Genomic DNA, 26,872 nt, shown 5'->3' with positions numbered 1-26,872 from the left:
AAAACAGTAATAGTCTTAATAAACTTTAAAAGAAAGATTAAAATGACGCGTGGTGTGTGCCGCTTATAAGTTTTAAAAGCGTGAAACGCGTTGCCGCCTCAACGCGTATTGTGTACTTCCACATTTAGACTTTACGTACGTAAAATGTGATCGTCTGAAGAGCCCTTAAATCTGGTTAATTTTTTCAAATACCTTGATTTGTTTAAAATTTATTTAAAAAATAGTAAAATGTTAAATATTCAAAACCATTATTATGTCAGTCTCGTAGTAAATGAGCGATATGTAAGTAGGATCAAAATTCGAATGTAATATTATACCCTATTTACACTGCATCGAAATCATTCTTCAAATGTAGACCGTTTACACTTCGTATTTTTGACATTTAGGAAGATTTAATTTTTTCTAATATTTGTCCAAATTGTGTTTGATATGAAAAATTAGAGGGAAATATGCACAATTTACTAGAATTTCATTTAGAATAAAAAATAGATATTTAAATATTACATTACCTTCTATTTTAAATTAACTTTTCATTCATGTTTTCCAATTTATTAAAATTTTGTCGACATTTTTATTTTTCTTTGTTTGTTTTGTTTTTTTCTTGTGCAGCGTCGTATTTTTTAGTATTATTTAGGAAAACCCAGAGTTACATTTCTATTTTTACTAGATTTTGCCGAAATGTACTAATAACGTAGATTTTGTTTTGTGAGTGTGTGCCAATCGATAACAATTTACTTGATAATGTAAATTTTTCATAGATATGAGGTGAATAAAATTTTACTAGGACTGTGTGCCAAACGGCAGCAAAATTCTGTGGTAAAATAAAATTTTCTTATGGTGGAAAATATTATCACTTTTGCTGTGCCAAACGAAATCTTTTTTGATTACATTAAATTTTGACAATTGTCACCAATTTCACAAGAAAATCTGCATTTATTTTAATAAAAGAAACACTTTTATTGATTTTTTTATTTTTAAAATAAATTTCTACAATCACAAATGTATTACAAACAAAAATTATAAAATATTTTATTTTTGTATTTTCAAATTTTTCTTTTCAATTGTCAAAAATTTATGTAGCCCGATGAGCTAGTAAAATTTTATTCAAATCATATCTATCAAAAATTTACATTTTCAAGTAAATTGTTACCGATTGGCACACACTCTAGCTCATAGAGCTACATAAATTTTTGACAAATTAAATGAAAAATTTGAAAATCCAAAAAATAAAATATTTTATAATTTTAGTTTATAATACATTTGTGATTGTAGAAATTCATTTTAATAATAAAAAAATCAATAAAAGAGTTTCTTTTATTAAAATAAATGCAGATTTTCTTGTGAAACTAGTGACAATTGTCAAAATTTAATGTAATCAAAAAGATTTCGTTTGGCACAGCAAAAGTGATAATATTTTCCACCATAAGAAAATTTTATTTTACCATAGAACTTTTCTACCGTTTGGCACACAGCCTGTATGGGAAAACTAGTTAAAATCAACTAGATTTGCTGAAATCTCATAAGTACTAGATTTCGCTGTAGTGTAAATGACGATTTATCGTCATTTTGACGATTCTTCGTTTCAAAAATAGCAAAGTGACGATTTGACGATTTTTTCCTTGAAACTGACGATTTTTGAAAAATTAAAAAAAAAATAAAGATTTTATAATTTTTTTATTTTTTATTTTACAGTGAAAAAAGGAAATTAATATTAAACTTGGAATTCAGTAAAAATAGAATTTATATTATAATGAAAACTAGAAATTAAATTCTAGAAGAGCTATTATAAAACATTCAAAGTCGAAAAAGTGTGTTTTGAGTTTTAAGCTCTCAAAGCTTAAACATATTTTACATCTAAATGTGTATGCTATGTACATTATTTCTTATAACTTTTGAAGAGATCGACAGATCTGAACCAAATTTTCACACTGTATAAGTTAAATCCAAACAAGTACAAACAAGTTTTGTAAAAGAACTAAATTATACGAAAAAATCTCGCCAAGTTTAATCTTTTTATATCTACTCAGCAAAAAATAGTGCTTCCTCGGAAGCATATTTGTAAGGCAGAGAGCAGTTGTTAATGCTTGCACTTGTTATGAAAGAATATATGATTTTTATATGGGATTCCTCTCGTAGAGGCTCTGCCTAAGGAATCCAAAATGTGCATATTTCATACTGTTGAAATTGCGCTGATTTCCGTGAATTAATATTATTTTTCAACACTGAACATTGATTTAAATTTAGAAAGATGCAAAAATTAAGTGATTTTAGAGCTGTTGAGAAGCAAATTTCTACATCACAAACAATAATTGTCGTGTGCACCCTGTAGTAGGGCAAAATTTAAAAAGAAGAAGACGGAAAGAGAAGTTGGCAACGCGGCTGTACAAACTAACTGACAGCTGGAAAATGTAAACAAAAACAAAACTATAATGTAAAAAAACTATACGGTTTAGATAAATGGCTGAAATGGTGTTAAATTGATGGGAACCATATTGGTAACCGAGGTTTCTCGTTACCTAAAAAGTAAGATGTCGGTCCTTTTCATTTTTCCCTGCCCAAGAAGAAGGTGGAGCCCGTGGCCGTCAAGAACAACAACAAGAATTTTAATTTAAATTAAATAATTCCTTGTTTTTTTTTTATTCATAAAAGTTTTAAACTAAATTAAATCAATCTTAAAGCTAAATAAAGCGAGAAACATAATACTAAAGCAGCAACTCTGAGTCACGCCATCGCCAGCTCCATCCAGCGTGGGACTACTCTAGCAGATCCGCACCAACAGTCCTATGGTGTCCAGGTATTAAGGTTTTCGACATAAGTGTACCTCTTACCCGAACGACAGAACGGACAGAACCTGTCCTTTTAGATAATTTCTATATAAAAAAAAAAATAAAAAAAAAAATTTAGTAAACAAAAAAAAATAAAAGCTATATATTCGTTTATAGGCAAACCTTACGGTTAGTAGCTCGAAGCCAGTCCGCTGGTTGAAATTGAACCAGGCGTGCGCGTAAGGTTAGGATTGAGCTCAGGCCTACTTATGAATAGTGTCGCGGTAGATTTGTACTCATAGGTTGCCGGAAACCAGTATATACAAAAAAAAAAAGAAAAAAAAAAACCCAAATTATTTAAAAGGTTCTTGTAATATATATATTTTTGTTACTTACCTGAAATACCCGAACAAACTGTAAAACGGACGGACAGAAAACCACACCTGCAAACCAGCTCTCCTCAATAGTCCATTTGCGTTAGTCCTGCCAGCTGTCCATGTTGAGGAACCTGAAAGTAGAAGGGAAAATCTTGAATTAAAAGAAGAAAAACTCAAAATGAATTAAAAACTTAAATGAAATTTGAAACCTAAAACTTAAAAACTATAATTTGCTAAAAATTAAAATCTAAAAATTTGAGTAAATCTTGAAATCTAAAAGCTAAAATCCTAAAAACTAAATCTTGTTAAAACTTAAAAACTAAATTTTGTTAAAACTTAAAAACTAAATTTTGTTAAAACTTAAAAACTAAAGTTGGTTAAAATCTTAAAACTAAAAACTAAATTTGCTAAAACCTAAATTTGCCTAATATTTTAAAATTTTTCTAAAACTCAAATTCTAAATTTCGATGAGACATTGTTAATTTTTTTTCTATAATAAACAAAAATTTTTTATAATGTTTAAATGAAATTTTAAAATTTTGTTATCATTAATATGATCGGCTAACTTTATTAATAATCGGCGGTAAGTAGGGTGAATAAATGTTTGCAGGGAAGGTATGGGACGTCGAGGAAGATGACGTCATGGCGAGGATGAATCCTCGAGAGGGAGGGTCATAATTTGTGTATAGGTATGACCGTAGGGAGATGCAGGACTACTTTTGGCCCCTTTTTCAAATAATACCCCAAATGCTGGTATGAATTTTTGTGTTAGTGTGTGTTTGTGGTCCAGATTGCCGGCAAGAACCACCCCATCCGGCGAGCTTTAGCTGCGCAATACGCGGGCATACCAGCGCCGCTAGCAATCTGGCCACCCTGTCCCTTTTTTATTCTTTATGTTGTCTGTTTGTTTATTTAAACAAACAGCTGACACAACACACCACTACATAAATGTGGTGTGAATTTTTGTGTTAGTGGCGCCCAACGTGGGGCGCTAAAGCTCGCCGGATGGGGTGGTTCTTGCCGGCAATCTGGACCACAAACACACACTAACACAAAAATTCATACCAGCATTTGGGGTATTATTTGAAAAAGGGGCCAAAAGTAGTCCTGCATCTCCCTACGGTCATACCTATACACAAATTATGACCCTCCCTCTCGAGGATTCATCCTCGCCATGACGTCATCTTCCTCGACGTCCCATACCTTCCCTGCAAACATTTATTCACCCTACTTACCGCCGATTATTAATAAAGTTAGCCGATCATATTAATGATAACAAAATTTTAAAATTTCATTTAAACATTATAAAAAATTTTTGTTTATTATAGAAAAAAAATTAACAATGTCTCATCGAAATTTAGAATTTGAGTTTTAGAAAAATTTTAAAATATTAGGCAAATTTAGGTTTTAGCAAATTTAGTTTTTAGTTTTAAGATTTTAACCAACTTTAGTTTTTAAGTTTTAACAAAATTTAGTTTTTAAGTTTTAACAAAATTTAGTTTTTAAGTTTTAACAAGATTTAGTTTTTAGGATTTTAGCTTTTAGATTTCAAGATTTACTCAAATTTTTAGATTTTAATTTTTAGCAAATTATAGTTTTTAAGTTTTAGGTTTCAAATTTCATTTAAGTTTTTAATTCATTTTGAGTTTTTCTTCTTTTAATTCAAGATTTTCCCTTCTACTTTCAGGTTCCTCAACATGGACAGCTGGCAGGACTAACGCAAATGGACTATTGAGGAGAGCTGGTTTGCAGGTGTGGTTTTCTGTCCGTCCGTTTTACAGTCTGTTCGGGTATTTCAGGTAAGTAACAAAAATATATATATTACAAGAACCTTTTAAATAATTTGGGTTTTTTTTTCTTTTTTTTTGTATATACTGGTTTCCGGCAACCTATGAGTACAAATCTACCGCGACACTATTCATAAGTAGGCCTGAGCTCAATCCTAACCTTACGCGCACGCCTGGTTCAATTTCAACCAGCGGACTGGCTTCGAGCTACTAACCGTAAGGTTTGCCTATAAACGAATATATAGCTTTTATTTTTTTTTTTTTTGTTTACAAAATTTTTTTTTTATTTTTTTTTTTATATAGAAATTATCTAAAAGGACAGGTTCTGTCCGTTCTGTCGTTCGGGTAAGAGGTACACTTATGTCGAAAACCTTAATACCTGGACACCATAGGACTGTTGGTGCGGATCTGCTAGAGTAGTCCCACGCTGGATGGAGCTGGCGATGGCGTGACTCAGAGTTGCTGCTTTAGTATTATGTTTCTCGCTTTATTTAGCTTTAAGATTGATTTAATTTAGTTTAAAACTTTTATGAATAAAAAAAAAACAAGGAATTATTTAATTTAAATTAAAATTCTTGTTGTTGTTCTTGACGGCCACGGGCTCCACCTTCTTCTTGGGCAGGGAAATTTGAAAAGGACCGACATCTTACTTTTTAGGTAACGAGAAACCTCGGTTACCAATATGGTTCCCATCAATTTAACACCATTTCAGCCATTTATCTAAACCGTATAGTTTTTTTACATTATAGTTTTGTTTTTGTTTACATTTTCCAGCTGTCAGTTAGTTTGTACAGCCGCGTTGCCAACTTCTCTTTCCGTCTTCTTTTTAAATTTTGCCCTACTACAGGGTGCACACGACATAATTGCTGAATATATGCCTTCCAAAATCTTTTTTGTAAGGCAATCATTTTAAGATGCAATAAAGGAAGGAGTTAAAGATGCAGTAGTTATATTTATTGCTTCCAAATCAAGAATATTTTTTGCTGGGTAACTACTTGTTTACAGAAAACTTTCAAAAATTTTAAAAACTGTTTTTTGCTTAATAAGATTAAAATATTCCTTGTGCACCAAAACAAGCAATATTGTAATGCAACAAACTGAGAAATTTAAGGAAAAAGATGGACAAGTTTCTATACCTAAAAACTATATGTGTTATGTATGATATTTTAAAAAATGAAACATTGAAAACATTAGAAAAGAATTAACATTACTGTCGAATATTCTTCAAAACTAAAAGTTTATTGAATTTTGAGCAATAATATTCCGTATTTTTCGAATTTTACATAAATATGTATTAATATTATACATTTTTTAATATATTTCATCTTAAAATATTACAATATTTTTAATTTTTTATAAAAATTTTAAGCTTTTCATATTCTCCGATTTTTTTGACGATTTCTTAAAACCAAAATGACGATTATTTAAAAATTTATCGGGAAATTGACGATTTTTTCAAAAATTCATCTGGCAGCCCTGTATGTGTCTTATTTTTGTACACAAAATCGCTATAATGTATAGCTAAGAATTTATCTTGTATATTTTGGCGATTTTCGGCACTAATGTAGCGGTTTTAAATTGCAAGAGTTATCATCACAGCTCTGCAATACAAATCCAATTATACCATTAAAAAAAAATAACGCAGACTGCCGCCATATTCATTTTTATTGGCATGTAGTGGATAATAAACATTCTTAATAAGCTACATATAGATATAAACAAAATAAAAACCGGTTTACAAAAAATATAAAAGTTGCAATTATTTATAAATGAAAAGAACTTTTTTTTAGTAATAATTTGTTTGGTAAATTTTATTAGAAACTACAGTGGAATTAGAGATTACAAATAAATATACATATGCACATAGTTCTTAGTTCTAAACTGTGAAATTAAAAACATATCCATTTTTTTATTGTTATTGTTTAACAAAAAATATTGTGTTTTATAAATATAAATTTAACTTACAATGAGTACTGATAGTCTCAAATACATACATACATATTGAGTGTGTATTTTGTTAAGCCTGGAAAGATATGTCTACATCTCCAAACTGTTAAATTGTCAAATTTTAATTTGATTATAGCTGCTGTTTATATATAAAAGTCAGAAATTCTTCCAAGGTCCTTAGTCAGCCAGCAGATTTTTTTGTGAAATTTGATCATTTATCGTACCGACATCCAGCACAAAATCGTATCCTATGTTGATAACAAAATATTAGGGAATTTGCTAAGTGCATGAAAAGAAATCATAACTCGAAAAAATCGGAGTTTTAAATTTGTTGGCCAGACTGTTCTACGAAATCTGAAATAAATTGCCAGTGAAATGCTGAAGAAATTTTAGGCATGTACGGTTAATGTCGCACTTTTCAAAGTTTTATATTATGTGTTTAGTGACATTTTTACACTACTATGTATTCCAATTAAACCATAAATATTCATTTGATTGCTTATTTTATCTTAAAAATTTTATCAACAACGACTTGCGGAACAAATATACATTGGGTATAACTCTCCAATTTTGACAAAAATTTTACCACCTATAGACCTTTTAATTCTATGATTTATGATATACAGAGAATCAACCAAGTTTTCTGCCTACTTTTTTTAAGAGCATTTTGTTTTTGTTCATAAATGAAATTCGACAAAAAGGTATTCTTTCATAGAGTGTGTGCCAATCGGTAACAATTTATTTGAAAATGTAAATTTTTGATAGATATGAGGTGAATAAAATTTTACTAGCTCATCGGGCTACATAAATTTTTGACTATTGAAAAGAAAAATTTGAAAATACAAAAGATGAAATATTTTATAATTTTAGTTCGTAATACATTTGTGATTGTAGAAGTTTATTTTAAAAATAAAAAAATCAATAAAAGTGTTTCTTTTATTAAAATAAATGCAGATTTTCTTGTGAAATTAGTGACAATTGTCAAAATTTAATGTAATCAAAAAAGATTTCGTTTGGCACAGCAAAAGTGATAATATTTTCCACCATAAGAAAATTTTATTTTACCATAGAACTTTGCTGCCGTTTGGCACACAGTCATAATAAAACAATAATAAGGTAGAATCAGTAGAAAAGTACGTTCTCAATTTTACATGCCTTGAATTGTCACAAAAAAGAAAATTAAAAAATATAAAGAAAAACATCAAATAAAAATTATTGAAAATTTTTTGTTAAGAAAATAAAATTGAATAATTTGAATCAAAAAGATTGTAAAACCAATAAAAATCAAAAACAGTATACAGAATTGTGGAATGCTGTTTGCGTGTGCCGTTCAAGAATCATTTCATGGTATTTTTCGTGGTTTTCATTTGAAGATTTTTAAGTTTTTATCTTTTTAGTTCTTTTTTGTTTGACTTAACAAGGCAGAGAATTGACAACTCTCCCTACTGATTCTACCATCCTATGGTTGTATCATGGTATTCTTTTAAAATAATTCAAATGAAATGTTGTCCCAGGGACGAAACCTATTGAAAATGGTTAACATCGGTCTATTATTTCACCTAGCCTCCATACAACTGAACCCCCGAATAGGGCTTGTAAACCTTGGAATCAAACTACAGATCGCACTTTTGAAGAGAATTCAATGAAATTTGGCACATAATCTTCTACTGTACCATTTTTTAAGATAATTCAAATGAAATTTGGTACATGATCTTCTATTGTCTTCTATTGTTAACATCGGTCCTTTATATCATCTAGCTCCTATACAACTGAACCCGTCGAATAGGGCTTTTATGTTCATAATTATGTTTAATATACTCGTATTTCGACAAAAAGCTATAATTTCTGAAGCTGCCTACACACGAAAAAAATCCAATCGCTTTGAAAATTTTCAAAAAAAGTTAAAAATATACCTACGATTTTCAATTTTCGATCAGTATTTTCAGTAAGTTTGAATTTTTAATTCCGTTTGAAAATTTTGACATGTGGTTTTACTGAATGTTATGGCATGTAGTCAGCTTTATTTGTTAGAATTCCAGTTAATTTCATTGGGTTTTTAAAATTATTTTTTAATTTTTGGAATTTATTGTTTTCTCTAAAAAGGCACGTGTTAAGTTTTTATACCCTACACCACTTTAGTGGGGAAGGTATATTGGATTTGTGCTGATGTTTGTAACGCACAATAATATTGGTCCTATACCCACCTTAAAGTATACCAATCGGCTTAGAATCATTTTCTGAGTCGATTTAGCTATGTCCGTCCGTCTGTCCGTCCGTCCGTCCGTCTGTCCGTCCATGTAAACCTTGTAATCAAACTACAGGTCGCAATTTTGAAGATAATTCAATGAAATTTGGCACATGATCTTCTATTGTCCCAGGGACGAGGCCTATTGAAAATGGTTAATATCGGTCCATTATTTCACCTAGCCCCCATACAACTGAACCCCCGAATAGGGCTTGTAAACCTTGTAATCAAACTACAGGTCGCAATTTTGAAGATAATTCAATGAAATTTGGCACATGATCTTCCCAGGGACGAGGCCTATTGAAAATGGTTAATATCGGTCCATTATTTCACCTAGCCCCCATACAACTGAACCCCCGAATAGGGCTTGTAAACCTTGTAATCAAACTACAGGTCGCAATTTTGATGATAATTCATTGAAATTTGGCATATGATCTTCTATTGTCTTAGGGACGAAGCCTATTGAAAATTGTTAATATCGGTCCATTATTTCACCTAGCCCCCATACAACTGAACCCCCGAACAGGGCTTGTAAACCTTGTAATCAAACTACAGGTCGCAATTTTGAAGATAATTCAATGAAATTTGGCAGATGATCTTCTATGGTACCGGAGACGAAGCATACTGAAAATGGTTAACATCGGTCCATTATTTCACCTAGACCCCATACAACTGAACCCGACAAATAGGGATTTTAAGTTTATAATTATGTTTATTATACTCGCATCTCGACAAAAAGCTGCAAAACCAAGTTCTGTACTAGCCTTGATAACTCTCATGAATTTTATAATTATAGGGTCTCATTTGACCATAGCCCCTATACAAATCCCCCTTCAAAATTTGACTTAAATGTCCACAATTTTATTCAACAATAAATGGCTTAAGTATAATTCAAGGCAAGGTGCAATTCAACCTTAGTGCTTTATTATGAAAACTAAATCACATTTTATTTTTGTAACAGGTGTAGGGTATTATATGGTCGGCCTCGCCCGACTATAATTTCTTACTTGTTTCAATTGCAATTTGCAAACAAAGAATATAAAGAAATTGGGGCTTGTCATTTTTTCTAAAGGACACTGAACATCAAGAAGTGAAACGCTGTCAAAAATTACCTAAGTCTACTGTCAGTCAGTACCTAACTCTAAGAATGTATTAGTAGAATTCTCAAGGCAACATAGTTTCAAAAAGTCGGATTTAAAAATATTGGAAAAAAATAATTACATATATATTTAAAAGGATTTCTTTAAATATTTTGCAACATAATTTTTCTATAAACATTTTAGAAGAATGTATGTTTGCTTTTTAATGCAATATTAAAAAAAATAATTTATTTGAAATATTTTTTTCTTGTACCATACGAAAATTATACAACATTGTTTTTTTTTCAGTTTTAATTTCAACAACAAAAATTTAATGTCAAAAAAATATAAAATATTTTTTTCGTTTGTAAAAAATAGATTCTTTACTGGCCATTAAATTCATTTAAAGTGTGCAAAAAATAATAAAATATATGAGGCAATTCCAATATAAAAAATTAGTTTCGTTTTTTTATAACAAGTGTTAATCAATACAATTATGAGATGTTTAATCAATATCATTAAAAAATATTAAATTAGTAATTTATGAAATGACACAATGGATTATTAGAAAAAAAAAACGCACTGAGTGGTTTTTAAAATCTTTTACTACAAAGGAGAGCGATTTGTTTCCAAGGTAAACCATTGAACTCCTCATTCATTTTCTCCAAAGTACAAATACGAACTTGGAAGAACACTACTAGGGTTGCCAGATTCCGATTCGCAAAAAGCTGGACATTGGGCTTTAAAAAGCTGGACAAAACAAAAAAAGCTGGACATAAAAAAATACTGAGAAAATGCTAATTTTGGTTTTGTGTAAATAATTTCACAGTGATACACCAAAAAATGCAGGGGTTCTCATATACCAATTCCGTTTTATAGTCCACAGAGTACGAATATATTTTTAGTTTTCCCCGATCACTTCGTTAACTTAGTTTTTTAGAGCAAAAGATGTGAAAAAGCTCCATTTTTGAAGTTTTAAATTTTAAAAGTCATAAGTACGTAAGCTGTACGTAAAGAAATTGACTATCGCTCGCAATAATAGAAATATACAGTAACTTTATGATAGAGACTAATTTTTAATTTACTCTCAATCAAAAAAATATCCAAAAAAATACGCGAAATCCAATTTTTTGTTTATAAACAAAGATTGGTAATGCCCTTTTGCTGAAATCTCAATCGCTAACAAAACACTAAAAAAACAAATAATTGAAGCTTTGATTTTTCCTATAAATATATGGATATTTAAAGTTAACAAAACATGTAGTATCATTAAAAATATGTTATTGTTTTAAAATTTCATGATATAAACATATTATTAAAATAAAAATTTACACAAAATCGCTAAGAGAAAGACAAACTAAATTGTTTAAAAAACGCTAGATTGTTTGTTATGATTTTTCATGATAAATAAACTCTTTTAAAAAATAATTTATGATAAATAAAATTAAAATAAATCTAATTACAAATAATTTTTAATTATTCGTGTGTTATTAATTTATATATTTCTTTCAAAAAATTTAAAATTTACCAAATTTTTGATTTCTTTGGTTTGTTTACATATTCATAAATCAAACATGTTTTGTGAGTATTTGTACTTTGGAGAAAATGAATGAGGAGTTCAATGGTTTACCTTGGAAACAAATCGCTCTCCTTTGTAGTAAAAGATTTTAAAAACCACTCAGTGCGTTTTTTTTTTTGATTTTACTGGATATTTTTTCCCCAGTAAAAAATATCCAGTAAAATCAAAAAATTCTCTATCAACGAACTGTAATTTTTACCGCTCTCTTACTCTCTCGTTGCAAGTTTTCGAAAGTACGCGAACGGAATCCAATAACAATTGTTGCAAATTTTTATAAATTATCGAGTACGCGAACAGACCTAATATTTATTACGACATCAGCTGTTCAAGTGTTGAAACATGATGATAGAAGAGGGAAATCATAATTTAGTTGTATAACAAATGTACAATCAATGTTGGCTAACATGATTTGACAAAGATAACATAAAAATTATTGCAGTGTACTAAAAATATTTTATTTAGCTGGACAAATTAAATTTTAGCTTGAAACTGGACAAGCATCAAAAAAGCTGGACAATCCAGCCAAGTCCAGCCAGGCTGGCAACCCTAAACACTACCCAATAAGCACTCAAAAAATTCAAGTGCTTGATATTTAAATAGAACTCAACTTTTCCAGCTCTGTTTTCAAGTCATAGTAAAATATAAAAATGTTTCTTCAAACTTTTTCTTGTCAAAAAATAAAAAGAAAATACAAATATTTTCGTAAAATTTAAAAATATAACATTTTGTTACATATTTTGCCCTCGATTTACATATACGGTTTAATATCGTGTTACCATTAATTACTTCAGCAAACAGTAAGTATGTATTTACTTACTGTTACTTACAGTGTCTCTCATAAGTATTCGAATTTAGGTAAACTATGAAAAACCAAATTTAATAATATATTTTGTGTGGAAAATAAATAAATAAATTTGTTATATTGTCTAGATAGTCCTTAGTTTTGATATTACGCCCCTTAAAACTTGAAAACTTTACATTTACTCAAATTAGTTGTGCTTTTTTTAAAAAAGTCCATGAAACTACTTCACAAAAGTATGCGAATTTTTCCTGTATTTCATATTTGATCATATTATACGATACACAAATTTTAGAATCGCATGGTTTTATGCTTAATATTGTTTTAAGGGGTTACTATCAACCGCATGGATATATTTTTGACCCATTTGGTCCACAATTTTGGGGGATTTGTACCCTCTTTTCATGTAATATCATTAAAATGGCGATTTTTGGCTATATTTTTAATGTTTTCACCCTTTTTCCAGAGATGAAACCAAAATTTAATGTTGGAATTTAATAGAACCCATAGGGTATCCAAAAATAATATTTTTTGTTATAAGGATCTGTACTTAAACGTTCCAAGATGTATTTTTGGTATCGTTTTTCAGTTTCTAATTGAATTATCTGGATCATAAGTCCCTTTTCGTACCTCTAGGGACGATATTTTTCGACAAAGTTGTCTAGTGTATATTCATGTACATATTGGCACTAATGTATTTTAAATTTTCAATATATTATAGCGGTATACATCCCCAAAACATGTCTTAACAAAACGTCATCCTATATAGTAGAATTCAGTTTTTACTACTCGTAACTTTCACGCTTATGTTGCCCGTTACAATAACACTGTAAGTCCTAAATTTTGGTTTTAATTTGATCATAGTAAATAATATTTAAACACATATTAACATTTTTCATGTGATCATAATGATATTGTTCCATGCAGCATGGTGGCCATTGGTATATAAAAATAATGATTTTACTATTTTGAATGGTGCTTCTTCGAGGCATGTTTTGGAGTTGTACACTTCCACAACACTTTGAAAACTTAAAATGTATAAAAGCTGATATCTAAAAGAATATATACCAGAAAACTTTCCTCGAAAATAGTTGATCCTAGTATTATAAAAATGGACTTAAGTTCCAATATATTGAATTAGAGACAGAAGAATGATCCGAATAATTTATCTTGGAACGTTTAAATACAGATTCTTGTAACAAAAAATATTATTTTTAGATACCCCAAGGGGTCTTTTAAGTCCCAATATCAAATTTTTGTTTTATCTCTGGAAAAAAGGAGAAAAATGTACAATTATGGCAAAAAATCGCCATTTTAATGATATTACATGAAAAGAGGGTACAAATTCCCCAAAATTGTGGACCAAATGGGCCAAAAATATATCCTTTCCGTGGATAGTAACCCCTTAAAACAATATTACGCATAAAAACCATTCGATTCTAAAATTTGTGTTGCGTATAATATGATCAAATATGAAATACAGGAAAAATTCGTATACTTTTGTGAGGCAATTTCATGGACTTTTTTTAAAAAAACACAATTAATTTAAGTCAATGCAAATTTTTCAAGTTTTAAAAAGCGTGATATCAAACATAAGGACTATCTAGACAATATAACAAATTAATTTATTTATTTTGCACACAAAATATATTACTTAATTTGGTTTCTTTTTATTGTTTACCCAAATTCGAATAATTATGAGAGACACTGTATATTGAAAATCTCTTTTAGTCTATATTATGGAACACTTCTTATTTTGATCGGACTTTTTCAAGATCCTTACTGGTTTGCAGGTTTAAATATGTATGCAGTTTAAGGTATTTTCAGACTACAATACTGAGTATTAACACACTTCAAATTAAAAATATAATGAAAATAATTCGCATTTTCAAAAAATCAATCCGAAAAATACATTTTATGTTTACACTATAATATTTGTAATATTTTTTATCCAATTTTCAATTATTTATGCACTTTTCGTTCTTATTTTTAATGTATTTAACACTTTTTGTTTGTTTTTTATTGTGTTTATAAAATACATACCGAATTCGTTTGAAAATAAAAAGTTTTTGAATTGTTTTAAAAAATTTATGAATACCGACCGTATGCCAAAAAAATCAGTAATATTTTTGAAAATCAAATTACAAATTATATTTAGACTAGTAAATTGTATTATGATACAAACATTTTTGACAAGTATTAATACTCAGTATTGTAGTCTGAAAATACCTTTAGCTGTAAAGTGTGTTTTTAAATGATGTGACTAATTTGATCATGTATGTGTATTTTGTTCTTTAACTACAATAAAGTTTATATGACCTAAATTCTACTGATCATGGATAAATATAGCAATAATATCTTGAATCTGTTGACAAATATATAGACAATATTATGCTTTATGCTTGAATTTCAACCTTTTTTCGACTTGAATTACATTTTAATTTAAGGCTTGAATTAAACTATAATTAAATTGTAATGTTCGACTGGAATTCCAGTTTCCTTTTCATTGGAGAATGCTATTGAATTAAAGTGTAATTCAACACTTGAAATTTGAATGTTTGACTGGAATTAAACACTTGAATTAAAGCAAAAATGCTTATTGGGTATGTTTAAATTTAGTTACTTGGAACCAATATAAGTGTACTGCCGTGTGGTATAGCAAAAATACCTTATTTAAATATTTACAAATAGAGGTGGTTATTATCACCTGAGGTCCACAAAAGCAATATTTTTCAGCTAATACATGCACTTACCTACAGTGTCTCACAAAAATATTCGAATTTAGTATCTTTTATGAATTAGTGTGTTATTTTATAATGCTTCATTAAAATAATAATAACACTGTGTGACACTCAAAAACACTCATTACGCGATAAAATGATTTTTATAGACCTAGATGAGTAGATAATTTTACCATTTTTAGAAACTTCAATATACCCTAAAAATCGGAAGATATTGGAAAAAACGCTTTTTGTTGACTAGACAGACCAAAAAAATTATATCTCAAAATTTTCTTAACCGATTTAATATGTTTCAACTGTTTTGGAAAAAGTTTCCTTTGTCCGTTTTAAAAAGTATACACACTTTTATATTTTTTACGGAAATGTGTAAAATTTTTAGATCTAAATACAAATTTATATATATTTTTTTTTTACAATTCAAGATCATTTTTGATACACACTTTATTTGAAAACATATTTTTTAAATATTTTTTTATTTTATTTTTTATTTTATTTATGAATAAAATAAGATATAAAACGTAGAAATCTGATGAAAACTGACAAAAGTAGAATTTTTTTTCGTAAAATCAAAAATTTACCAAATCCGTCCACGGTGTTGGACTGCTAAAACTTATTAATGTAATGTGAAAATGTGGATCATTACAACAATATGGGCGGGTTTTTCAGATAACGATAAACCGAGTTTAATATAGTTTTGTGTTTTTCAGTAAACAGTAACGTTACTTATTATCTAAGTTTAACTGAGTGTTATTGGTCTATTAAACTTAAGTTGTAAGTGAGAAGACACAATTAACAAAAACAATAAAACAATGATTTCGGAAGAACTAAAACTTAATATTTTAAGTAAATTGCAATTTTCTGATTTGTTTTATTTTATTTATTATTGTTTTTAATGTTTATTTAACATTTTTCCAAAATTTTTCATTTTACAAAAGTATTATTTGCAAAAAAACAGCTGTTCATTGTTTATGTTTTTGAGTGAAAAGTTGGCAATACTAACAAAGTTAACTGAGCTTAAATCCATAACTGAAAAACACAATCATCGGTTAAAGTCCGCCTAAATTTGTTCCGAGTTTAATCTAACAGCAAGTTAAGCCTAGTTTAACTGGGTAGTAAGAAACCCCGCCCTAAGTAGCTTCTTTCAACAATTTTTCAATGGAGTTAATGTCTAGACTTAAACTCCATTGAAAATGTGTGGTTATATTTACTAGAACAACTTTTAAATCATTCTGTATCCTCCAAAACCAACCTACGGTTGCTTTGCATGAAGAATGGGACAAAATAACGCCAGAACTATTCCCTAAATTGGAGAAACGGTCCCACGACGCTTGGAAGTTGTTAAAAAAAGGCTACTATACAAAATATTAATTGCATTTAAATTATTTTTACTTCATAATGCTAATCTAAATATGATGTATACAAAAAATTCGAATACTTTTGTGAAGCTATTTTATGCACTTTCTTTAAAAAAGCTAAATTAGTTTACTAACTAAATTATTCTTTTTTAAAAATGTGAAATAAAACAAGTACTAGTTCTACATTCGGCTGTGCCGAATCTTATATACCCTTCCATGATGTGTAAATAGCCAGTACAAAAAATTATTACAAAAAATGAAAAATACCAGTTGTAAAACAAAAAAGTAACAATAGGTTCTCTTTTCATAGAAGAAAAAAGTAGAAAAAATCTTTTCCTCCAGATTTGTATTAAATTAAGTATCAAAAATTCCACTTTACATGTTCTCGCTATAAATACAAAATTCCATGTATATAGAAAATACAAAAAGTACCTTTTGGAGAACGAAAAAGTACCAAAAAGTCTCCTTTTATAGGTTCTCACCTAATCCGGACTCCACATGCTTAATTTCATGTTTCTAAGTTCAATATTATAGAAAATTCAAAAAGTACCTTTTGTAGATCGATAAAGCACCAAAAAGTCCCCCTTTTATGTGTTCTCACTTAATCCGGGCTCTACATACTTAATTTCATCTTTATAGGTTCAATATTATAGAAAATTCAAAATTGAAGAAGGAAAAATCCCCTTTTATAGGTTCTCACCTAATCCTGGCAATACATACTTAATTTCATGTTTCCAGGGTCAATATTATTGGAAATTCAAAAAATACCTTTTGAAGAACGAAAAAGTACCAAAAAAAATCCCCTTTTATGCGTTCGCACCTAATCCGGGCACTACATACTAAATTTCATGTTTCTAGCCAATAACAACATACTGCTTCGTTTATAACATGACGTTATGTTCAGCTTTGTTTTTATAAACTAGTAAAATAAAAAAATTACCGGATTATGTGTTTTGTTGTTGTTAACAGTTTCTGTCTGAGCATGAATAAAAAATCTAAATTTTTGATGAAATTTTCAAAGGTTGTCTCGGATTTTTGCTCATATCTCCGGTATTTATGGGCCGTTTTTGCTGATTTTAAAAAGCGTTCTTCCCGATTGTATTGTCTGATAGAATTATGGAAGATTCGGATCTCGCAGATATCTTGGGTCTCCTGAAAACTGATTTCAACATACACACGAACAACACCCCCCGCCCCCCGGGGCATGTTTCCATGATGTAATGCCCAATCATGGTGTATTGCAATACCGAAGTATAGATGTGCTACCACCACCTCTAGTCTGCCTGGACTATAAGCTGTAAATGTATCCTCGGCCTTTCCTTGGAATGATTTGACATAGGGTCTAACCAGAGAACCACATAATCTGGTACTACGGGTGACCAGTTGCCCACAGGACTTGACCTGGCTGGTCAGTTGGTTGAGGTTTCTTCGGGATCCACGTAGTGGCTGTGGTTTAAACCCAAATTCGCGGGGAGAGATTATTGGTTTAAGGGCTGATATACCCTATGTTGGCTAAATCTCTATTCAAATGACACAGGTCTGTGTAAAAAGCAGCATATGCTTGATTCCTGAACCCATTCGGTATTTCTTACCGGTCGTGTAGTAGGGAGCCGGTATATGCTGGGAAATTGTCAGGTTAACATTCAGTAGTTGCCTGTCATGGGAATGGAACTAATGCGAAAATTGATGAAAGATTGGGAAAGTCTCCATATATTGGAGGCTAGTATTGATTTAGTATGTATATTTACGCTTCGGGGAAGTTTCTCGGTGCTGTTGCCATCTGAACAGGATATATTTATTTATGATACGCGACTATTTGTCGGGGCAATTATTGGGTTCAGTTGACTTTGGAAATTCTTACATCCTTTGTTACAGATCGGTTCATGAAGAGGGATCCTGATTTATTATCTTTGGTATTCCGGGCTACTAAATACGTCTCTTGGTGCTGTTGCCAAACCAACAGAAGCCATCTCAGTAGTGTGGTTGGGCGAATTTAAGAGGTCCAGGAATGCACTGGGGTGAGTCTTTAGATGATGAGAATGTTTTGTAGGGACATGAGCATTCCTCATAACATCAATAGGGTTGTAGTTGTTGTTGTAACAGCTTAAACTATACAATTTTAATCCGGGGGTTCTGTATTTAGGTCCAAGCCAAGAAATTGGGCTACTTCAATAGGGTTAGTCCATAAATCCATTGGGCTAAGTGAAGTTGGGTGGGCTGGACTGTTGAATATGTGGTGGGTATCATGGGGACCTTGTCTACATGCTGGGCATATGTTGGGGACGGCACGGTCTATGCGGGACCAGTAGGCGTTGAGTCTGTTGCTCCATCCCGATCGGGAGCAACTCTTGTCTTCTCTATTTCTGCTATGGGCGGTGGGCGACCTCCAAGAACGACATTCATGCGGTAACCTTAAACCGCGGTATTGATGGCGTCACTATAAATGTCGTTCAAAGCTGCCGTACACCAATTCCGACATAACTTCGTATTCTCTCCTCGTATACACGAAGGTCCTTCCTGACATGCCTTCAGCAAAGTGTTTGTACATGGACCGGCTCAGCCATGTACAAAATTGCCACCTGATTTCTTCATTGAAGATTGAAGGGGCGATGGTAGACCGTTCTCAAGCCTACCCAGTGGTGAGATAGGCCAACACGGCAGGTATAGACAGACGGACATGGCTAAATCGACTCCGCTATCTATAAGGATCCAGAATATACACTATCGGACAAAATTAAGTGCAAAAGTACTCATGCTATATTCTTTCAGCGAAAAATCGGTTATTGATTATTGAATATGGAAAATTTTTTCAAAATCATTTAGTTAATATACAATGCTACAAAAATAGCAATAAAACTAAATTATTGTACATAAAATTTTTCTGTACAACATCTAAAATTAAAGTAAACTCACTTTTTTGTCGTACAAAATAAAGTGTAAATTTTATATATCATTATTTAAAGTTCTTATATATAAAAAATTTTTTTTTATCTATTTTGGTTCTGATTCAAATATCTGGATCTACTTAAGCCATTTTTGTAATTTTTTACCATTATTATTCGCAATCGCCTTCCCTTCCCCTTGCTTTCCCTCATACTATTATTTTCAAAAGATATCCGTTTTTGTTCGCTATTTTAGCGGAATTTTTTGATTAATTGTGGTCAAAAATTAATCTATTGGATTTAGGGCGATGCTCTGATCAGGTCATACTATTATTTTCAAAAGATATCCGTTTTTGTTCGCTATTTTAGCGGAATTTTTTGATTAATTGTGGTCAAAAATTAATCTATTGGATTTAGGGCGATGCTCTGATTAGGTCATTCCAATTTTCAGTGTTTTTTTCTTACAATAATGTTTTCAACCTTTGTCGTGTGTTTGTAGTCATGAATCTGTTGAGGCGTTAAGTCTAACAACCCCATTTTTACGTCATTTATTTAAACATGTTTATTAAATACGCTCGTGAATTGCTCATTTGTTATTGTTTACTCCATTTTCACTAAGATTTCCGATCCTAAAGTTAAATAATGTACCAATACCGATAGCCCTCCACCATAATGTTTAAAACATGGGGTATTGTTTTTAAATTTTTGTATATTGAAGGGCTTAACTCACTCATTGTCGATATTTTAAAATTTTCGGTACAAATTGGGACTCATCTGACCAACTACGTAAATTTGAGCTAAAAAATACAAAATTAAATACTAAAATCGAAAAAAATTTTCCATGCTTTTAAATATGTTGTTGAAAGATTGAATGCACGCGTCAGTTGACTCTTCGTATGTGTCCAATTTTTAACGTTAGGTGTGGGGAACCTAGGGGAAATTTATTCAAAAAGCTCCAGTGAATACTATATGAGCATATTACAGTCAAATCTTAATCAGTGCATTCGAAATGGACTTGGGCAACTTTATATCTCGTCAAGATAATAAACATTATAATTTAACATTACTGTAGGAAATAACACTGAAAAATTGGAATAAGTTGCTCAGAGCACCGCCCTAAATCCAATAGATTAATTTTGGACCACAATTGATCAAAAATTCTGATGAAATAGTGATCAAAAACACATTTCTTTTGAAAATAATCATATGGGGAAAGCAAGGGGAAGGGAAGGCGATTGCGAATAATAATGGTGAAAAAAATTACCAAAATGGCTTAAGTAGATCCAAATATTAAAATCAGATATACAATAAATTTAAATAATGATATATAAAATTTACACTTTATTTTGTCCGACAAAAAAGTGAATTTTAGATGTTATACAGAAAAATTTTAAGTGCAATAATTTAGTTTTATTGTTATTTTTGTAGCATTGTATATTAACTAAATGATTTTGAAAAAATTTCCATATTCAATAATCATTAACCGATTTTTCGCTGAAAGAATATAGCATGAGTACTTTTGCACTTTATTTTGTCCGATAGTGTATATACATTATAGGGTCGGAAAATTATGTTATAGAAATTACAAACGGAATGACAAACTCTGGACAACATAATAAATTTATTTATTTATTATTTATTTAATCTTAAGGAACTTAATTCTAAGACTAAATTATAGTTAAAGAGCACTAGCTGCTGCTGGCCATCAGCTCTATTGTTGTACATATTTACTAATATGTATTTATGTATATGTTTATAAAGGGTGTGAAGTTAAATTCGTCTGCCAAATACGCCCCACACTACATAATGTAAATACGTTCCACATACTGTAAAATTCGTTTTCAAATTATTTAAAATTATTTTTTAATAAAACAAAAAGCAAATAAAATGTTTTTTAAGAAAAAAAGTAAAATTATATTAAAATATATTCAAAAAATAAATATGTAAAATAAAACTTAGTTAAAATAATTGTATACTCGTTAAATATGGTGGTAAAATATAGAATTTTCAAATGAAAAAAACAGACTCTTGGAGAAGACATGAATCGGGGTACCGAAAAACTGGAAGTAGCCCAGGACTAGTTCTTTCCAAAAATATATAGTTTATATGCAATTCAAGCTCTGGATAATTTTGACGATTTTTTGAAAAATCATCAAATTTTGCCAAAAATAGTGGAATTTTCAAGTGGATCCAACGGTCATTTGGAGAAGACATGAATCGGTGTACCGAAAAACTGAAAGTAGCCCAGGACCAGTTCTTTCCAAAAATATATAGTTTATATGCAATTCCAGCTCTGGATAATTTTGAAGATTTTTTGAAAAAACATAAAAAGCACATGTTACACAAAATCATAAAATACATTCATACATACGTACATACGTACAAAAATTACCTTTCAATCCTCAACGCTTGTGTTGTTATAAACGATCAATAAAAGAATCGATCCCTAAATAAGGTCAAAACTTCTGACACCATAGCAACTGTGTAGGGAATTTTGAGAATTTTCTCAACAAAGCCTTTTCGACTTGTTCTAGAGTTTTTGTGAAATCTTTAATTTTTTAAGACATTTCCCAATATTCGCAAAGAATTACAAAATGTTTCTCCTTTACTATTGTTTTTATGAAATCTTCATTTGACTTTCAAGATAAAGTCATTGAAAAAAATTAGAAATATGTCCTAAAAATCAAAGATTTCACAAAAGAAAGACAACTGGGTATGACATTTTGCGAATTTTCTCAAACAATTGCTTAATATTTTGACTTATTGTAGAGTTTATTAAATTTTCACAACGAATACGAAAAATATTACCTGAGAATGGTTATCGTGGTAGTTCACTACGCGCGAACGGTCAAGTAGAGTCGAAGGGACTCTAGTTTTACATTATTAGTACCTGAGAATATAAAAACACACGGAAAAAATTGTGCTGTCATATATAAAAAACGGCGATCCCAACAACAAATTAACAGCGCCCAAAACGATCAAACCTATTGGCAGCGAAGCAATAAAATATGCATAATTTTCATGGAAAACTTACAACAATATTTTGCTACCTCCATCACTCTCATTATTTATTCACAAAATAAAATTATAAACTACCGTCAAGTTAATTCTTTAAAAAGAGTTCATTGAGTGATATTAAAAACTGTTAACGAAAATTCAAATCAAATATCAAATATTGAACAACAGAAGTTGATTTTTGAAATGTTTTTCATAATAAGAATAATAGTATTGACCTGAAACTACCTACATTTTTCGCAAAATTTGATGTTTTTTAAAAAAATCGTCAAAATTATCCAGAGCTGGAATTGCATATAAACTATATATTTTTGGAAAGAACTGGACCTGGGCTACTTCCAGTCTTTCGGTACCCCGATTCATGTCTTCTCCAAATGCCCGTTAGATCCACTTGAAAATTCCACTATTTTTGGCAAAATTTGATGATTTTTCAAAAAATCCACAAAATTATCCAGAGCTGGAATTGCATATAAACTATATATTTTTGGAAAGAACTAGTCCTGGGCTACTTCCTGTTTTTCGGTACCCCGATTCATGTCTTCTCCAAATGACCGTTGGATCCACTTGAAAATTCCACTATTTTTGGCAAAATTTGATGATTTTTCAAAAAATCGTCAAAATTATCCAGAGCTGGAATTGCATATAAACTATATATTTTTGGAAAGAAATAGTCCTGGGCTACTTCCAGTTTTTCGGTACCCCGATTCATGTCTTCTCCAAATGCCCGTTGGATCCACTTGAAAATTCCACTATTTTTGGCAAAATTTGATGATTTTTCAAAAAATCGTCAAAATTATCCAGAGCTGGAATTGCATATAAACTATATATTTTTGGAAAGAACTAGTCCTGGGCTACCTCCAGTCTTTTGGTATCCCGATTCATGTCTTCTCCAAATGCCCTTTTGATCCACTTGAAAATTCCTCTATTTTTGGCAAAATTTGATGATTTTTCAAAAAATCGTCAAAATTATCCAGAGCTGGAATTGCATATAAACTATATATTTTTGGAAAGAACTAGTCCTGGGCTACTTCCAGTCTTTCGGTACCCCGATTCATGTCTCCTCCAAATGCCCTTTTGATCCACTTGAAAATTCCTCAATATTTTTGGAAAGAACTGGACCTGGGCTACTTCCAGTCTTTCGGTACCCCGATTCATGTCTTCTCCAAATTCCCTTTTGATCCACTTGAAAATTCCTCTATTTTTGGCAAAATTTGATGATTTTTCAAAAAATCGTCAAAATTATCAAGAGCTGGAATTGCATATAAACTATATATTTTTGGAAAGAACTAGTCCTGGGCTACTTCCAGTTTTTCGGTACCCCGATTCATGTCTTCTCGAAGAGTCTGTTTTTTTCATTTGAAAATTCTATATTTTACCACCATATTTAACGAGTATACAATTATTTTAACTAAGTTTTATTTAACATATTTATTTTTTGAATATATTTTAATATAATTTTACTTTTTTTCTTAAAAAACATTTTATTTGCTTTTTGTTTTATTAAAAAATAATTTTAAATAATTTGAAAACGAATTTTACAGTATGTGGAACGTATTTACATTATGTAGTGTGGGACGTATTTGGTATACGAATTTAACTTCACACCCTTATGTTTATAAAGGATATTATTTATATTTTAAGTTTGGTTAGTTTAATGAAATGATAAATTTTGTTAATGTTTTCTGTTGATGGTTCCTTTAAAAGGTCTAAGGCTGCAACGGTTTATAAAGCATATTATTTATATTTTAAATTTGGTTAGTTTAATGAAATGATAAATTTTGTTAATGTTTTCTGTTGATGGTTCCTTTAAAAGGTCTAAGGCTGAAACGGTACCGAAAAGTTGTTGTTTTCGGGTTGAAAATGATCTACATTCTGTGAGAGCATGTTTTATTGTTTGGGCGCAATTACATCTATTACAAGTAGGAGGCTGTGAGTTTTTTTTTCAGAATCCAGTCGTGTGAGAAATTGGTGTGACCGAGTCGTAAACTTGAAAGTGTTCTAATTTTGAATTTATCAGTGTCTGTTGGGTAATAAGGATTGATACATTGTGGATTTATATTGGAATAATGGTAATGATTGATTGATTTATTATTATTTTATTGTCTATAATGACATATTTAATGTGTCTGCGAATATCAATTTTTTCCAATGTGCTATCCATTGTTAAAGGTGCGTATGAGGAGAATTTTGCTGCCAAGTCAGCTTTTTCGTTGCCAATGATACTAATGTGACTTGGTATCCAGTGCAATCTTTTTTTCTGAAAAATGGCCGAGGTAAGTGTCTTTTGGAGTATCGGATTTGTTGAAGTTTGCCACTGAAAAATTAAGGGATGTAGTTTCAAATTTCCATGGAGAATTTTTTATGTATTTTTTGGAAAACAAAAACAGAATGTAAGTGATAAGAACAAATATTGGGCTATTGCTGATTTGATGCGCTCGATTTTTTTAGCTTTGATAATTGAGGAGATATCCTTGTCAATAATGGAGTTTGTACTGTTAAAGAGTTTAGGTATAAGTCTAGCATTTAATTCATGTATTCTGTCTGGTATTGATGGTAGATTGGCTTCACAAAGTATATTGTTTATAGGTGTTGTCCTCAATGCGTAGACACAAGCTCTCGCAGCTTGATGATATATAGGTTTTATGATGTTAATGTTTGATTTGCAGGTGTTGCCGTATATAAATAGCCCATAGTCTATTTTGCTTAAAACAATTGTTTTGGTGAGATAAGTTAATGTGTTTATGCGAGCTATGCTTTTCGCTGACAAATATCTTATAATGTCAACTTTTGACATTAATGCATTTTAATATGAATTAAATGTTCTTTCCAATTAAATTTATGTAAAAAATCAAACCCAAAATTCTAAGTTGCTTTACGTTTTGTATCATAGTACCATCGGATTGTATAACATGTGTTTCGGAATCGCAGTTCCTTTTTCTGCATATACATGCATATGAAACTTTTTTGTTTTGAGAAGTGATAATTTCGCACCAGAATAATCAGTCTTAAGGTTATTTAAAATCACATGTGAACCAATCCTATCAAATGCCTTCTCAAAGTCAATTGATAGGATTGTTGTATGATTTTTAGTGGATAGAGCATTTGTAATGTAGTAATCCATGTGGAGTAGTGCGTCATCGGTATCTTTATTAGCTTTAAAGGCAACTTGTTCTTTAGCAATAAGTTTTTTCTTTGTCATAAACCAAGATAACCTGGTTGCAATTATTCATTCGATTATTTTAGAGATACATGGCAGTAAAGAGTTAGGACTAGTTGAGGAAGAATTTTTAACTTTAGGAATAGAAACTGTAATTGCCAGTTTCCAGGAATGTGGAAAATGGCCGCTCTGCAAAATTGTATTATACTTATCTAGCAATTTTTCTTTACTTGCATGTGAGAGATTTTTAACCATTTGATAGGAGATGCGGTCGATTCTAAGGGTAGTACCTTTAACTTTATTTAGGCAGCTGTTAAGTTCAATCATGGTAATAGGATCTTCAAGTAAACGGGCCGATTTTTCTCTTGTGTAATTTGGTAATATATTGAGTGAACTTCTGGATGAATTAAAAAGTAAAGAAAAGTTGGCATCAGATGCGTATTCAGACCTAACGTTGCCAAAATGGTTTGCTATTTTGTGTGGTTCGTTAGTGGATGATCCTTTGCAAGTAATTATATTTATTTTGTTCCATATTATTGAAGTTGGTGTATTTTTATTTATTGATTTAGTGAAATTTTCAAAACTAGTGCGTTTGGCACTTTTAACTTCTTTACGAAATTTTGCATTATACTTTTTGAACAAGACCAGATTACTCTGTGTTGGATATGATTTAAAGTTTTGCCATTTTTTCATTTTTTGTTTCCGCAAATCCGCTAGTGTCTGGTTCCACCAGGGGACAATACTTCGTTGAGATTGTTGCTACTTATTTGTGAGAAGTGGATGTTAGCTGCTGTGCTTATAGATCTGGTTATTATGGTTGGATGAGTTCAGTTTGCGTTTAGAAAATTCTACTTCTGCTGTGCATGAATAATTTCCCCAATCTGCCAGGTGGATTAAATATTTGTTTGTTTTGATTGTATTCGTTTCTTCGGTCAATTTTACAGCTATTCTGATTGGGAAGTGGTCGTTGCCATGTAAGTCTCTGAGAACAGTCCATGATGTTAATAGTAGTAGGTTTATCGAACAGAATGAAGCATCTATGTTGGTAAAAGTGTTATGTGTGGTAAAGTAGGTGGGTCTCCCATCATTGAGAACACAAAGGCCACCATTTTGTAATATGTTTTCCGGTAGATATCTGTGGTTA

General features: G+C 30.5%; 1 protein-coding gene and 2 long non-coding RNA genes across 4 annotated transcripts in view; 2 read left to right on the top strand and 1 right to left on the bottom strand.

Moving 5' to 3' along the window:
- LOC119616357 (lysine-specific demethylase 6A) overlaps nt 1–26,872 on the top strand; it is a 371,577-nt gene that overhangs the window by 31,941 nt on the left and 312,764 nt on the right. Inside the window, exon 1 of one of the 2 annotated variants that reach the window (XM_037972719.1) lies at nt 6,538–6,733. The exons of the other annotated variant lie outside the window; for it this stretch is intronic. The gene's annotated coding sequence lies outside the window, so the exon portion shown is untranslated. Of the gene's footprint in view, nt 1–6,537; nt 6,734–26,872 lie in introns of those variants that run through there. 2 annotated transcript variants of the gene reach the window in all.
- LOC119616363 lies at nt 2,538–3,340 on the bottom strand. Its single transcript, XR_005232531.1, has 2 exons — nt 2,949–3,340; nt 2,538–2,870 (listed from the first exon to the last, which is right to left on the bottom strand). It is a non-coding gene; the product is annotated as an uncharacterized LOC119616363 (long non-coding RNA).
- LOC119616364 lies at nt 5,023–5,459 on the top strand. The gene is made up of 2 exons (XR_005232532.1): nt 5,023–5,150; nt 5,233–5,459. It is a non-coding gene; the product is annotated as an uncharacterized LOC119616364 (long non-coding RNA).

This window comes from Lucilia sericata, unplaced genomic scaffold, assembly GCF_015586225.1.
Source record: "Lucilia sericata isolate MDLA Ls3-8-SP2 unplaced genomic scaffold, ASM1558622v1 Contig000068F_arrow, whole genome shotgun sequence".
In the NCBI taxonomy this organism is placed as follows: Eukaryota; Metazoa; Arthropoda; class Insecta; order Diptera; family Calliphoridae; genus Lucilia; species Lucilia sericata.
The sequence above is the reverse complement of the archived record's forward strand: the minus strand, read 5'-3'. Positions and strand labels throughout refer to the sequence as shown.